Source organism: Triticum urartu, chromosome 4A (genome assembly GCF_056163025.1).
Source record: "Triticum urartu cultivar PI428250 chromosome 4A, HENAU_Tu73, whole genome shotgun sequence".
NCBI lineage: Eukaryota > Viridiplantae > Streptophyta > Magnoliopsida > Poales > Poaceae > Triticum > Triticum urartu.
Window position 1 is genome coordinate 112,287,928 of NC_141876.1, and position 15,863 is coordinate 112,303,790.

Below are 15,863 nucleotides of genomic sequence, written 5' to 3' on the forward strand. Positions count from 1 at the left end.
TGAATCCACAATTCATCGAATCTCGGCAAACACACCGCAAAATAGTATTACATCGTATAGATCTCCAAGAACATCGAGGAGAACATGGTATTGAGAATCAAAGAGAGAGAAGAAGCCATCTAGCTACTAGCTATGGACCCGTAGGTCTGTGGTAAACTACTCACGCTTCATCGGAGAGGCAATGGTGTTGATGTAGAAGCCCTCCATGATCGAATCCCCCTCCCGCGGGATGCCGGAAAAGGCCCCTAGATGGGATCTCACGGGTACAGAAGGTTGCGGCGGTGGAAAAGTGATTTCGTGGCTCCCCTGGAAGTTTTCGAGGTATATGAGAATATATAGGAGGAAGATCTAGGTCAGGGGTCACCGAGGGGCCCACAAGGTCGGGGGCGCGCCCTACCCCCCTGGGCGCGCCCTCCACCCTTGTGGCTGCCTCGTGGCTCTCCTTACCTACACTCCAAGTCTCTTGGGTGTCTATTGGTCCAAGAAAATCATCGCGAAAGTTTTATTCTGTTTGGACTCCTTTTGGTATTCCTTTTCTACGAAACTCTAAGACAAGGAAAAAACAGAAACTGACACTGGGCTCTAGGTTAATAGGTTAGTCCCAAAAATCTTATAAAATAGCATATTAATGCATATAAAACATCCAAAACAGATAATATAATAGCATGGAACAATCAAAAAGTATAGATACGTTGGAGACGTATCAGCCCTCTCCTCCAAGTACCGGTCCTTCTTCACCAGAAGCTCCTTTTGATTGCCTCTCTCTCTTTATGAAGAGCAGCCTGCAACACCAATCCTAATTAGCATTGTAATCATTGATGGCCGCACACACAATGTAATGGAGAGGAAAGAAATCTGAGTCCGTATAACTAACCTCGAAGGCGAGCTCCATTGGCCATGGACGAGGCTTTATCTCAGGGGCGGAGCTCGTTTGGCGCGCCTTGATCTCCAGGAGAGTGCTAGGAGAGCGTACAAGTCCATCTCCAATGGATATAGAGCCATGGGACCTCCCGCCACCAGATAACATCACTGATGTCTACTACGAAACCTTCTTCTTGTAGACATTGTTGGGCCTCCAAGTGCAGAGTTTTGTAGGACATCATCAAGTTTCCCTCAAGTGGATGACCTAAGGTTTATCAACCCATGGGAGGCGTAGGATGAAGATGGTCTCTTTCAAACAATCCTGCAACCAAATAACGAAGATTCTCTTATGTCCCCAACACACCCAATACAATGGTAAGTTGTATAGGTGCACTAGTTTGGCGAAGAGATGGTGATATAAGTGTAATATAGATGGTAGATATAGGTTTTTGTAATCTGAAAAATATAAAAACAGTAAGGTAGTAAGTGGTAAAAGTGAGCTAAAATGGTATTGCAATGCTTGGAAACAAGGCCTAGGGTTCATACTTTCACTAGTGGAAGTTCTCTCAACAATGATAACATAATTAGATCATATGGCAATCCCTCAACGTGCAACAAAAGTCACCCCAAAGTTCCTATCGCGGAGAACATAAGATGAAATTGCTTGTAGGGTACGAAACCACCTCAAATTTATTCTTTTCGATCAATCCATTGGGCTATTCCTATAAGTGTCACAAATAGCCCTAGAGTTCGTAGTACAATAACACCATATGACACACATCAATCAACCCTAATGTCACCTAGATACTCCAATGTCACCACAAGTATCCGTGGGTCAATTATACGATATGCATCAAACAACTTTAGATTCATAATATTTGATCCAACATAAAGAACCACAAAGAGTGCCCCAAGATTTCTATCGGAGAAACAAGGACAAAAACATGCATCAACCCCTATGTATAGATTACCCCAATGTCACCTCGGGAATCCGTGAGTTGAGTGCCAAAACATACATCAAGTGAATCAATAGAATACCCCATTGTCACCACGGGCATCCCATGCAAGACATACATCAAGTGTTCTCAAGAATTACAACTCGATACTTAGAACAAAATATGACTCTATATGATTATTTTTGGTGGTGTACCGGGATGTGCAATGAATCAAGAGTGACATGTATGAAAAAATTATGAATGGTGGCTGTGCCACAAATACGATGTGAACTCCATAATCATGCAAAGCAATATGACAATGATAATGCATGTCATAATAAACGGAATGGTGGAAAGTTGCATGACAATATATCTCAGAATGGCTATGGAAATGCCATAATAGGTAGGTAAGGTGGCTGTTTTGAGGAAGGTATATAGTGGGTGTATGATACCGACGAAAGTTGCGGGGTACTAGACAGGTTAGCAATGGTGGAAGGGTGAGAGCGCGTATAATCCATGGACTCAACATTAGTCATAAAGAACTCACATACTTATTACAAAAATCTATTAGTTATCGAAACAAAGTACTACGCGCATGCTCCTAGGAGATAGATTGGTAGGAAAAGACCATCGCTCGTCCCCGACCGCCACACATAAGTAAGACAATCAATAAATACCTCATGCTCCAACTTTGTTACATAATGGTTCACCATATGTGCATGCTACGGGAATCACAAACCTTAACACAATTATTTCTCAAATTCACAACTACTCACTAGCGTGACTGTAACATCCCAATTTTCAATTTGGATATTATTTAGATCATTCATATGCATTCATCACTTGTGCATTTTTGAATTTTTTTATTTGAAATTTTGATCCTGGAAACCTTACGCAACTCAAGGACCAATCGAGAGAGTTGGAGGTTTTCATAAAAATCCATTTTTGAATTTTCAAAATTGGCAAATTGGATCAAAGTGATTTATTCGAAATTATTTTTCCAATTATTTCATATAAATAAAATAATGAGAGAAGATAATATGACTTCTTCAAAAAAATAGCAAAGAAATATTGGAAATTTAATTTTGAATAAAAATATATTTTATTTTGATTTTATTTGCGTGTCTAATTATTTTTACTAAAAAATTTATTTTTATTTTAGGCATTGAGGTATAGAAAAATGTTCATGTAGCCCATTTAATTAGGAGGGAATTATGTGAATTTTTCTGGAATTTTTTAAAATATTTTTATTAGGTTTTTTCTATTTTTCGTATTTTCAGAAAATGTTAAAAAAATAACTTCTCGGCCGCCGAACTGGGCCGAAGCCATCCGGCAACCGCCTTCGTCCCCGTGCCTGACCAGGACTCCTCCCGGAGTCCGGCGCCGACATGGCCTCTGCCGCCCCCTCCCGCAAGCCGACGCCCCTGCCTTTATAAACCGCCGCCTCCTCTCCCCACCACCGCCGCAAACCACCGCCTCCTCTCGCAGCCGCCGCCACCGCACCAAGCCGCGCCGCTGCTCGCCTCGCTGCCGCCAGCCGCCCGTCGCCAGAGCCCGCCGCTGCCGGAGCCGCCCGCCGCCCGATCTGCCGACCCGACCCGCAGGTTTTTCCGGTCCGGTAATAAACCATCCCCGGTTCGTCAGTTTTCTTTGTGTTCGGTTTTTGTTTCGGTTCGTTTAGGTTTTTTCTCGGTTCGATCTATCTACCGAACGTTCGTTCATTTAGATCTGTTAACAATCGGTTTTGTTCGTTAGTCTCTCGTAGCAGACGTTCGTCTGATAGATTTTTTCTTTTTCTGTTTATTTTCGGCGAGGGACCCATCCGTAACTTTTTGCTTCTTTATCCAAACCCATTGAAACCAACACCAAATTCTTCATTCTGATCCCTCTATCCAGATAACCAACTTAAACATGTTTTTGAAAGTTTAAAATTTGGTTTCAAACAGATTTGAATTTGAACTTCTTTTGATCGTAACTTGAGTTTTGTAACTCCGATTTAGTTGATTCTTTTTGCAAATCGAAGTTCTCGACCTAAACTTTCTGTTAAGATCTTTTTCTTTGGTTGGATTTGCATCTTCATGATTGAGTGCTTATTGCTACCTCTTGAGCACTGCATTGGATTTCCCCGAAGAGGAGAGGATGATGCAGCAAAGCAGCGTAATTATTTCCCTCAGTTTTTGAGAACCAAGGTATCAATCCAGTAGGAGGCTACGCGTGAGTCCCTCATACCTACACAAAAACAATAGCTCAACGCAATCAACGCGCTTAGGGGTTGTCAATCCCTTCACGGTCACTTATGAAAGTGAGATAGAGATGATAAATAATATTTTTGGTATTTTTGGTATAGAGATGCAAAGTAAAAAGTAAAAGCAAAGTAAAAGCGAAGCAATAATAAAGTGATGGAGATTAGTATGATGAGAAAGAGACCCAGGGGCCATAGGTTTCACCAGTGGATTCTCTCACGAGCATAAGTATTCTACGGTGGGTGAACAAATTACTGTTGAGCAATTGACAGAATTGAGCATAGTTATGAGAATATCTAGGTATGATCATGTATATAGGCATCACGTCCGAGACAAGTAGACCGACTCCTGCCTGCATCTACTACTATTACTCCACTCATCGACCTGTATCCAGCATGCATCTAGAGTATTAAGTTAAAAAGAGAGTAACACCTTAAGCAAGATGACATGATGTAGAGGGATAGTTTCATGCAATATGATAAAAACCCCATCTTGTTATCCTCGATGGCAACGATACAATACGTGCTTTGCTGCCCCTTCTGTCACTGGGAAAGGACACCGCAAGATCGAACCCAAAGCTAAGCACTTCTCCCATGGAAAGAACAACCAATCTAGTAGGCCAAACCAAACTGATAATTCGAAGAGACTTGCAAAGATAACCAATCATACATAAAAGAATTTAGAGAATATTCAAATATTATTCATAGATAGACTTGATCAAAAACCCACAATTCATCGGTATCAACAAACACACCGCAAAAAGAAGATTACATCGAATAGATCTCCACGAGAGAGGGGGAGAACATTGTATTGAGATCCAAAAAGAGAGAAGAAGCCATCTAGCTACTAACTATGGACCCGTAGGTCTGAAGTAAACTACTCACACTTCATCGGAGGGGCTTGGATGATGATGTAGAAGCCCTCCGTGATCGATGCCCCCTCCGGCGGAGCTCCAGAACAGGCCCCAAGATGGGATCTCGTGGATACAGAAAGTTGCGGTGGTGGAATTAGGTTTTTGGCTCCGTATCTGATCGTTTGGGGGTACGTGGGTATATATAGGAGGAAGAAGTACGTCGGTGGAGCAACAGGGGGCCCACGAGGGTGGGGGCGCGCCTGGTAGGGTAGGGCGCGCCCCCTACCTCGTGGCCTCCTGTTACGTGCCTTGATGTAGGGTCCAAGTCTCCTGATTTGTATTCGGTGAGAAAATCACGTTCCCGAAGGTTTCATTCCGTTTGGATTCCGTTTGATATTCCTTTTGTTCGAAACCCTAAAACAGGCAAAAAACAGCAATTCTAGGCTGGGCCTCCAGTTAATAGGTTAGTCCCAAAAATAATATAAAAGTGGATAATAAAGCCCAATAATGTCCAAAACAGTATATAATATAGCATGGAGCAATCAAAAATTATAGATACGTTGGAGACGTATCAAGCATCCCCAAGCTTAATTCCTGTTCGTCCTCGAGTAGGTAAAAGATAAAAACAGAATTTTTGATGCGGAGTGCTACTTGGCATAATTTCAATGTAATTCTTCTTAATTGTGGTATGAATATTAAGATCCAAAAGATTCAAGACAAAAGTTCATGTTGACATAAAAATAATAATACTTCAAGCATACTAACAAAGCAATTATGTCTTCTCAAAATAACATGGCCAAAGAAAGCTATCCCTACAAAATCATATAGTCTGGCTATGCTCTATCTTCACCACACAAAGTATTTAAATCATGCACAACCCCGATGACAAGCCAAGCAATTGTTTCATACTTTTGACATTTTCAAAACTTTTTCGATCTTCACGCAATACATGAGCGTGAGCCATGGATATATCACTATATGTGGAATAGAATTGTGGTTGTGGAGAAGACAAAAAGAGGGGGAAGATAGTCTCACATCAACAAGGCGTATCAACGAGCTATGGAGATGCCCATCAATAGATATCAATGTGAGTGAGTAGGGATTGCCATGCAACGGATGCACTAGAGATATAAGTATATGAAAGCTCAACAAAAGAAACTAAGTGGGTGTGCATCCAACTCGCTTGCTCATGAAGACCTAGGGCATTTTGAGGAAGCCCATCATTGGAATATACAAGCCAAGTTCTATAATGAAAAATCCCACTAGTATATGAAAGTGACAGAATGAGAGACTCTCTATCATGAAGAACATGGTGCTACTTTGAAGCACAAGTGTGGTAAAAGGATAGTAACATTGTCCCTTCCCTCTTTTTCTCTATCTCTTTTGTTTTTGTTTGGGCCTTCTCTTTTTTATGGCCTCTTTTTTTTTCGTCCGGAGTCTCATCCCGACTTGTGGGGGAATCATAGTCTCCATCATCCTTTCCTAACTTGGGACAATGCTCTAAAAATGATGATCAACACACATTTTATTTTTCTTACAACTCAACAATTACAACTCAATACTTAGAACAAAATATGACTCTATATGAATGCCTCGGGCGGTGTACCGGGATATGCAATGAATCAAGAGTGACATGTATGAAAGAATTATGAACGGTGGCTTTGCCACAAATACGATGTCAACTACATGATCATGCTAGCAATATGACAATGATGGAGCGTGTCATAATGAACGGAACGGTGGAAAGTTGCATGGCAATATATCTCGGAATGGATATGGAAATGTCATGATAGGTAGGTATGGTGGCTGTTTTGAGGAAGGTATTTGGTGGGTGTATGATACCGACGAAAAGTGCGCGGTATTAGAGAGGTTAGCAATGGTGGAAGGAAGGAAAGTGCGTATAATCCATGGACTCAACATTAGTCATAAAGAACTCATATACTTATTGCAAAAATCTAGAAGTTATCAAAGTAAAGTATTACGCGCATGCTCCTAGGGGGATAGGTTGGTAGGAAAAGACCATCGCTCATCCCCGACCGCCACTCATAAGGAAGACAATCAATAAATAAATCATGCTCCGACTTCATCACATAACGGTTCACCATACGTGCATGCTACGAGAATCCCAAACTTTAACACAAGCATTTCTCAAATTCACAACTACTCAACTAGCATGACTCTAATATCACCATCCTCATATCTCAAAACAATTATCAAGCATCAATTTTTTCTTAGTATTCAACGCACTCAAAAGAAAGTTTTAGAAATCTTGAATACCAAGCATATAATTATTAAGCAAATTACCATGCTATTAAGACTCTCAAAATAATCTAAGTGAAGCATGAGAGATCAATAGTTTCTATAAAACAAATCCACCACTGTGCTCTAAAAGATATAAGTGAAGCACTAGAGCAAAATTATATAACTCAAAAGATATAAGTGAAGCACCAGAGTAAAACTATAGAGCTCAAAAGATATAAGTGAAGCACATAGAGTATTCTATCAAATTCAAAATTATGTATGGCTCTCTCAAAAGGTGTGTACAGCAAGGATGATTGTGGTAAACTAACAAGCAAAGACTCAAATCATAAAAGACGCTCCAAGCAAAACACATATCATGTGGTGAATAAAAATATAGCTCCAAGTAAAGTTACCGATAGAAGTAGACGTAAGAGGGGATGCCTTCCGGGGCATCCCCAAGCTTTGTCTTTTAGGTGTCCTTAGATTATCTTGGGGGTGCCATGGGCATACCCAAGCTTAGGCTCTTGCCACTCCTTGTTCCATAATCCATCAAATCTTTACCCAAAACTTGAAAACTTCACAACACAAAACTTAATGTAGAAAATCTCGTGAGCTCCGTTAGCGAAAGAAAACAAAAGACCACTTCAAGGTACTGTAATGAAATCATTATTTATTTATATGGGTGTTATACCTAATGTATTCCAAATTCTCTATGGATTATAAACTATTTTATTAGCCATAGATTCATCAAAATAAGCAAACAACACACGAAAAACAGAATCTGTCAAAAACAGAACAGTCTGTAGTAATCTGTATCTAGCGCAAGATCTGGAACCCCAAAAATTATAAAATAAATTTCTGGGCGTGAGGAATTTATCTATTAATCATCTGCAAAAAGAATTAACTAAATATCACTCTCCAAGTAAAAATGACAGCAGTTCTCGTGAGCGCTAAAGTTTCTGTTTTTTACAGCAAGTTCAACAAGACTTTCCCCAAGTCTTCCCAACGGTTCTACTTGGCACAAACACTAATTAAACACAAAAAACACAACCAAAACAGAGGATAAGTAAATTATTTATTACTAAACAGGAGCAAAAAGCAAGGAATAAAAATAAAATTGGGTTGCCTCCCAACAAGCGCTATCGTTTAACGCCCCTAGATAGGCATAACAAGCAAGAATAGATCTAGGTATTGCCATCTTTGGTAGGCAATCCATAAGTGGCTCTCATGATAGATTCACATGGTAATTTTATTTTCTTTCTCGGGAAGTGTTCCATGCCCTTTTTAATGGAAATTGAAATCTAATATTCCCTTCCTTCATATCAATAATTGGACCAACCGTTCTAAGGAAAGGTCTACCGAGAATAATAGGGCAAGAAGGATTGCAATCTATATCAAGAACGATAAAATCTACGGGCACATAATTCCTATTTGCAACAATAAGAACATCATTAATTATTCCCATAGGTTTCTTAATAGTGGAATCCGCAAGATGCAAGTTTAGAGAGCAATCATCAAAATTACGGAAATCTAGCAAATCACACAAAGTTTTGGGAATAGTAGAGACACTAGCACCCAAATCACACAAAGCATAAAACTCATGATCTTCAATTTTAATTTTAATAGTTGGTTCCCACTCATCATAAAGTTTTCTAGGGATAGAAACGTCCAATTCAAGTTTTTCTTCATAAGATTGCATCAAGGCATCAACGATATGTTTAGCAAACGCTTTATTTTGACTATAAGCATGAGGAGAATTTAGCACGTATTGCAACAAGGAAATACAATCAATCAAAGAGAAATTTTCATAGTTAAATTCCTTGAAATCCATAATAGTGGGTTTAGCAACATCTAGGGTTTTAATTTCTTCAATCCCACTTTTATCAAATTTAGCATCAAGATCAAAAGATTCAGAATTCTTAGAACGCCTTCTAGGTAAAGGTGTATCATATTCAGTCCCATCACTACCAAGATTCATATTGCAAAACAAAGATTTAATAGGGGACACATCAATAACTTTTAGATCTTCATCATTATTTTCATAGGAACTAGAAGAACACGCTTTTATAAAGGCATCTTTCTTAGCACGCATCCTAGCGGTTCTTTTCTTTGCACTCATCAATGGAAATTCTCATGGCTTTGAGAGACTCATTGATATCATGCTTAGGTGGAATAGATCTAAGTTTCAAAGAATAAACATCAAGAGCAATTCTATCAACGTTCCTAGCCAAATCATCAATCTTAAGCAATTTTTCTTCAATCATAGAATTAAAATTCTTTTGTGAAGTAATAAATTCTTCAATATTAGATTCAAAATCAGAGGGCATCTTATTATAATTTCCATAAGAATTGCTATAGGAATTACCATAATTATTAGAGGGATTACTAGGATAAGGCCTAGGGTTGAAATTTCCTCTATACGCGTTGTTACCAAAATTGTTCCTACCAACAAAATTCACATCCATAGATTCATTATTATTCTCAATCAAAGTAGACAAAGGCATATAATTAAGATCAGATGAAACACTCTTAGTAGCAAATAATTTCATAAGTTCATCCATCTTTCCACTCAAAACATTAATTTCTTCTATCGCATGCACTTATTTATTAGTGGATCTTTCAGTGTGCCATTGAGAATAATTAACCATAATATTATCTAGGAGTTTAGTAGCATCTCCTAAGGTGATTTCCATAAAAGTGCCTCCTGCGGCCGAATCTAAAAGATTTCTAGAAGCAAAATTCAATCCGGCATAAAATTTTTGTATAATCATCCACAAATTTAAACCACGAGTAGGGCAATTACGTATCATTAGTTTCATTCTCTCCCAAGCTTGTGCAACATGTTCATGATCAAGTTGCTTAAAATTCATAATATCGTTTCTAAGAGAGATGATCTTAGTGGGAGGAAAATACTTAGAGATAAAAGCATCTTCGCACTTGTTCCATGAATCAATACTATTTTTAGGCAAAGATGAAAACCAAGCTTTAGCACAATCTCTAAGCGAAAAAGGAAATAGCTTCAATTTAACAATATCGTTATCGACATCTTTCTTCTTTTGCATGTCACACAAATCAACGAAGCTATTAAGATGGGTAGCGACATCTTCACTAGGAAGGCCGGAGAACGGATCTTTCATGATAAGATTCAGCAAAGCAGCATTAATTTCACAAGATTCAGCATTGGTAAGAGGAGCAATCGGAGTGCTAAGGAAATCATTATTGTTGGTATTGGTGAAGGCACACAATTTAGTATTATCTTGAGCCATCGCGACAAACAAGCAATCCAACACACGAGCAAACAAAAGGCAAACGGGAAAAAGAGAGGAAGGATAGAGAGAGAGGGCGAATAAAACGGCAAGGGTGAACTGGGGGGAGAGGAAAACGAGAGGCAAAAGGCAAATAATGTAATGCGGGAGATAGGGATTGTGATGGGTACTTGGTATGTTGACTTTTACGCAGACTCCCCGGCAACGGTGCCAGAAATTATTCTTGCTACCTCTTGAGCACTGCGTTGGATTTCCCCGAAGAGGAGAGGATGATGCAGCAAAGTAGCGTAAGTATTTCCCTCAGTTTTTGAGAACCAAGGTATCAATCCAGTAGGAGGCTACGCGCGAGTCCCTCGTACCTACACAAAAACAAGAGCTCAACGCAACCAACACGCTTAGGGGTTGTCAATCCTTTCACGGTCACTTACGAAAGTGAGATCTGATAGAGATGATAAATAATATTGTTGGTATTTTTGGTATAGAGATGCAAAGTAAAAAGTAAAAGCAAAGTAAAAGCGAAGCAATAATAAAGTGATGGAGATTAATATGATGAGAAAGAGACCCGAGGGCCATAGGTTTCACTAGTGGCTTCTCTCACGAGCATAAGTATTCTACGGTGGGTGAACAAATTACTGTTGAGCAATTGACAGAATTGAGCATAGTTATGAGAATATCTAGGTATGATCATGTATATAGGCATCACGTCCGAGACAAGTAGACCGACTCCTGCCTGCATCTACTACTATTACTCCACTCATCGACTGCTATCCAGCATGCATCTAGAGTATTAAGTTAAAAACAGAGTAACGCCTTAAGCAAGATGACATGATGTAGAGGGATAGTTTCATGCAATATGATAAAAACCCCATCTTGTTATCCTCGATGGCAACGATACAATACGTGCCTTGCTGCCCCTTCTGTCACTAGGAAAGGACACCGCAAGATCGAACCCAAAGCTAAGAACTTCTCCCATGGCAAGAAAAGCCAATCTAGTAGGCCAAACCAAATTGATAATTCGAAGAGAATTGCAAAGATAACCAATCATACATAAAAGAATTCAGAGAAGATTCAAATATTATTCATAGATAGACTTGATCATAAACCCACAATTCACCGGTCTCAACAAACACACCACAAAAACAAGATTACATCGAATAGATCTCCACGAGAGAGGGGGAGAACATTGTATTGAGATCCAAAAAGAGAGAAGAAGCCATCTAGCTACTAACTATGGACCCGTAGGTCTGAAGTAAACTACTCACACTTCATCGGAGGGGCTTGGATGATGATGTAGAAGCCCTCTGTGATTGATGCCCCCTCCGGTGGAGCTCCGGAACAGGCCCCAAGATGGGATCTCGTGGATACAGAAAGTTGCAGCGGTGGAATTAGGTTTTTGGCTCCGTATCTGATCGTTTGGGGGTACGTGGGTATATATAGGAGGAAGAAGTACGTCGGTGGAGTAGCAGGGGGCCCACGAGAGTGGGGGGCGCGCCTGGTAGGGTAGGGCGCGCCCCCTACCTCGTGGACTCCTTTTACGTGCCTTGACGTAGGGTCCAAGTCTCCTGAGTTGTATTCGGTGAGAAAATCACGTTCCCAAAGGTTTCATTCCGTTTGGACTCCGTTTGATATTCCTTTTCTTCGAAACCCTAAAACAGGCAAAAAAACAGTAATTCTGGGCTGGGCCTCCGGTTAATAGGTTTGTCCCAAAAATAATATAAAAATGGATAATAAAGCCCAATAATGTCCAAAACAGTAGATAATATAGCATGGAGCAATCAAAAATTATAGATACGTTGGAAACGTATCACTTATGTATGATATTGTTTGTCTATGATAGATTTTCCGGAGTGCGAAGCTTGGTACTACGAATCTCTAGTGTTTGCCGATCGTCAGCAAGGCAAGTTACACTTTGATCATACCCTTTATTACCCAGTTTTTATGCATTAGTTACACCCTCAAACATTGCATGAGTAGGATTGGGAACATGTGGTTATTGCTATGTAGTTGATGAGGTAGGAAGCTAATACCTTTGATCACCCCGAGAATATACGTTATGCTCCTATTGCTTAGCCATGCTCGTAGACGGGGATTGGTATGTGAGAATCATGAAAGTTGTGAGAGATATTAACTAAGGGAGAACTTAAGGTGGTGACTTTAATACACATCTGGGTGGATTGTTTGTGGGCACCTGGGGAATCAATTGTTGTCCTAGGAGATCCCGGGGTACCCGTGTGATCATCCTATGGAATGCCACCCAGGCTCAAAGGGATCATAAGATTATTCATGCTCAGAAACTTCTGGGTGCAGCCACAAGCCAGTATGGGCTATGGCATAGTTGAGTAAGTTGTGGGAAACCTTTCCATGATGGGCTAGCAGATGTAGGGGAATTGTAGGTGTACCGGCCTATCTATCGGTTAAGGGGACCTCTTCCGAAAGGCCATGTCTCGATATTCCAATCATGGATGCGGTCGAGTCTTGTGGGGAAAAGTGCGCAAATCTCTGCAGAGTGTACAGACTAATCATGATTAGCCGTGTCCCCGGTTATGAACATTTTGAGTATCTGGTATTTGATTTATTGGTTGATCTCATCACTTACTTAATAAAATTGTCGGGTTATTATTATTATTATTATTATTATTATTATTATTATTATTATTGTTACTTGATAATTATGGGATTGAGTTGGGGTTACCTTCTCAATAATGGCATAAACTTGGTATTACATAAAATCTATTATTTTGTTGTAGGGAAAATTTAGCTTTATGCAAATATTAAACTTAGAGCCTTCACCAGCTAAATATGTGTTCGCACACGAACACGTCACCGTGTACCCTCGACGCCGGGGGTGATGCACCGCAGCTCACGTCAAAGGAGACCTGCTGGAAGGGCGGTACGCAAGACAATCCGGCGGGCGCTTTTGAGGACCCGAAACCCCACACGCCCGGGAGGGACCCCGTCAGGGCGCGTAGCGGCTATGGGCTGCCCTAGGTCGACCTGATCGCCCCTAGGGCCTCGAGGTTCGCCGCCCTACAATGAAGAAGAACGAACGAAGAACGAGGAAGAAGAAGAACAAGGGAGAAGGAAAAGTAAAGGTAAAAGATGTAGATAGATTTGTTCGATTGTGTGTTGTTTCAATCGGCCGTCACCCCCAACATATATATAAGAGGCGGCTGGACTTCCCCTACAAGAAAAGGACTAAAAATTCCGTCCAAAACATCAAAAACCCTAACCTAACTCGGATAGGAATCTTTGGCAATCTCCGGATCAATCTCGGTCTCACCGATTGATTTGCTTCGGTCCCACCGAGTGAACATGGTCAACTTTCTGTAACTTTCTGGATCAATCTCGGTCTTACCGATTAGTTTGCTTCGGTCCTACCCAGTCAACATTGCCAACTCTCTGGTAAATTTTCGGACAAACTCGGTCTCACCGATCAAATCAACTCGGTCGGTCCGAAATGACTCTGCAGCTTTTGTTTCTGACCTTGTTTTGCCTCCACAGGTTGCATACGAACTCGGATTAATACGATTTTTATATCAAAATCAATCATTTTGACGAGACGCACAACTTTCATGTTGAAACAGATTCCACCAGAGGCCATCTTGATTGAGTTTTATGCCTTTCTTTACTCTGGTGTCAACATGAGCATCTCTGAACTTGTCATAACTTTTGAGTCCGAGCTCCGTTTTAGACTATCTTGATATCCATCTTGATCTTCTCGAAGAGAGACATTCCAAGGTGACTTCCAATCATAAGTTTGAATTGTTCTTGATATAACCTATGCCAATTTTATGACTGTGCCAATTTTGAGCGTCAACACATGCCCCCCTGTTTTTCGGCATAGCTAGCGTGCCGAAAAATAACTTGTACCATGTTGGTTCTAAGGACGATGTCAACACTCCATCGTCCATTCCGCATCTTCTTACGACGGTAAGTATATATCGTCCATTACGATGTAAACTTCATTCAAAGCACATATAGCCGAAACAAACAAATGAAATGACAAATCGAGTATTTCGGCCCTTTGGATCGGCAACAAACTTGTAGCTAATCAAATGTATAGTGATTTGGCAATACCCTTTCATGATGTAAGAAATTATATTGCATCCATGGATTATAATAAGTCCATTGAGGGTAACCAATCATACCTGATGACGAATTCCATGGCATAGGCATCAATGACATAGTTGAAGAATATGGATAATGTGTGGAACGAAGATGTTGAAACCTTCGGCTTGGTCCTTCATAGTTTTCACTCTTTTCCTTCTTCATCTTTGCCGCACGTCATGTAATGGATGCTTTCACATAATTCTTATTTTGAGCACTTCCTTTGGGAACCCATGCCATGTTCCTTTCTTCAAGTTCATGTGCACTAAGTTTTTGTAGTTCCCTCTTTTGCCAATAGGATAAGACGAGTGGGCATCTCGGCTGTGATTCTGTTTTGACCAATGGCAATTCCTTTTTGGCCTTGTGCACTCTCAACTTCTTTTGTTCAGATTTGGCACTTCGACTCTCAATAATTGGTTGCTTTGTCTCATTGTCTTTGGTAGCCAATGTCAACACATTAATTGGCTCTTTTTCATTTGAGATCAAATCTGAAGTTGCACTCTTACGACCATCTCTTTTAACATGGTAAACTTGCTTGACCACCTCTTTCTTCTTCCTTGAGCTCTGGACCAATTTCTTATGACTGAAGCGGTCTTTAACATGTGATTGTTCAAATGTTGATCTTCTCGGAGCTGCATAATATTGGTGAGATGATCTAAAATAAGATGGAGAATGTGCCCTTGTATCATACCTGTCCCATGATGGATATGGATCTATATGAGCATAGGGAGGCATCCACGACATTGGCATTGGTGGCTTAAAATAAGGATATGAATATGTTGCATTAAAATTCTCACTTTGCCAATACCAATCCTCATATTTGCGCCTTGGGGGTGATCTTGGTTTCTTTCCAGGATTGGGCCGACAAGCATTCTTCTCATCACTCTTCTTTTGATATTTATCCAATAGTTCAACAAAGGCGATTTTTGATCTCTTATACTTGCGCTTATTTCGGCCTTTGTTTTCTTTTGATTTGCTTTCGTCGATCATTGGATTTTCTTGGTGCCCCCCAGTCTTTGGTGTCTTCATTGTAGTTTCGATGGAATTCTCGCCCTTAAGATTATGTTCATTATGCTCTTCAACAACTTGATTACTTGAAAGCTCGATCCCATCACCTGTAGTTTTTACCTTCTCTTTAAATGGATCGGCTTGAAGCAGCCGATGCAAAAACCTTTTACCATCGGGACCAATTGGAATAGAATCGTCATCTTTAGTGTCTCAACAAATGTCAATCGTCCTTTATCAATGGCCGATTTAACTATTTGATGAAACATGTTGCAATCCTCAATACTATGCTTGAATGAATCATGCAACTTACAATAAATTCGTCCTTGGATAGATGGCTTGACATGGTGAT